A 1,953-nucleotide genomic window follows, 5' to 3' on the forward strand; every position below is an offset into this window, starting at 1 on the left:
TGATTTACTGTAGAGATGAGGTCTCGCCAAGTTGCCCAGGCGGGTCTCGAACCCGCGGGCTCAGGCAATCCACTCACCTTGGCCTCCCAAAGCGCGGGATTACAGGCTGAGCCACCGAGCCCGGCCCTAGACTAGCTCTTATGTTTGCCTTTTAATTGTGAGATATAGAACGTTGACTTAAGAAGTTTGGCAATGAAAGGGAAAAAATAGTTCCTAGAGAGATAGGGGCGTTTTTTTGTCCTGTTTTTTGTTTTTAACATGGAAGACTTGAGCATGTGTTTATGCTGACAGAGAGAATGTATTCCAGCATTTTCTCATGGCAGCAGAATTATGGTAAATTTTCAGGCCAATCCCAAGCATGTTTACTTCTGTGCCAGTATCAAATGTATAATATGTAATACAAATATATTGCAGGTAAACATCTTGTTCTCATAAATTACATAGTGCTGTACATAGCACTGTGTTCACTAGAGTCTTAGCATTGTATATTAAGAAAATTGTGTACTGATAGGTCCATTTAAGGTCCTCTGTGCCTCTATCTGAAGTTTTATGGATAAAAATGTTAACATTTTTCAAATATCTTCTATAAAAACATTCTAAAAATATGCATTTCTATGGGTATAGGAAAAAGACAAATAAAAAGCTATCAAACGTTTTAATCTGTTTTATGTAGGTCTTGGGATTATACAGTGTTTTCTTCTTTGTGCTTTTCTGTGTTTTTCTAATTTTTTTACACAGAACATGTGTTACTTTTATCAGAAAAAGTGTTTTTTAGTTTTCAAAACAATTGCTTTTCACCCTATTCTAAATTTTTAGGCATTAACACAGTGGGGAAACAATACTTAAAACAAGTCAGGAAACTTCCAATGGTTTTCTTACCAAGTTATAAGTCATGCAATAACAAAATAATCCATGCCATCTTCTTCACTGGGTTGTTTTGAGGTCAGCTAATAGTACAGTAAAAGGTCTTGTGATTTATAAAGTACAAAATTGTGACTAGCCGATAGACAGGTTAATAATTCATAGACCAGTTTTCCTGGTGGAGAAAGAATACAATTTAAAGTTGCTATCAAATTGGGGCCGGCACAGTGGCTCATGCCTGCAACTCCAACACTTTGGGAAGCGGCAATGGGAGGACCAGCCTGGACAACATAATGAGACCTCATCTCTACAGAGCATCAAAAAATTAGACTGTGAGTGATGGCTCACACTTGTAATCCCAGCACTTTGGGATGCAGAGGTGAGAGGACTGCCTGGTCCGATGGTTGCCTGAGCAGCTTGGCAAAACCTCATCAGATAGATAGATAGATAGATAGATAGATAGATTAGATAGACAGACAGACAGATAAATTTAGCCAGGCATGCACACACCTGTAGTTCCAGCTAATTGGAAGACTGAGGCAGGATCGCCTGAACCCAACAGGTCAAGGCTGCAGTAGCCATGAGCGTGCCACTGCATTCCAGCCTGGGCATCAGAGTGAGACTCTGACTGAAAAAGAAAAAAAATTAGCTGGGCTTGATGGCACGTGCCTGTATTCCCAGCTACTCAGGCGGTGGAGTTGGAAGGATCGCCTGAACCCAGGAAGTCAAGGCTGCAGTGAGCTGTGATAATGCCACTGCACTCCAGCATGGATGACAGGGACTCCAACTCAAAAATAAAATAAAATGAAATAGCTGGGCATGGTGGCTCTTGCCTGAAATTCCAGTGCTTTGGGAGGCCAAGGTGGGAGAATTCACTGAGCCCAGGAGTTCGAGACCAGCCTAGGTTACAAAAAAAAAGTGTGATAATTTACACATATAAGAATACATTTTGCTGGGCTCGATGGCTCAGCCTCTAATCCCGCGCCTTTGGGAGGCTGAGGTGAGTGAATTGCCTGAGCCCGCAGGTTCGAGACCCGCCTGGGCAGCGAGACCTCATCTTTACAATAAATCAAAAATCAGCCTGGTGTGGTA

This window comes from Carlito syrichta, unplaced genomic scaffold (genome assembly GCF_000164805.1).
Source record: "Carlito syrichta isolate Samal-C Ts95f unplaced genomic scaffold, Tarsius_syrichta-2.0.1 Scaffold315401, whole genome shotgun sequence".
Classification (NCBI taxonomy): domain Eukaryota; kingdom Metazoa; phylum Chordata; class Mammalia; order Primates; family Tarsiidae; genus Carlito; species Carlito syrichta.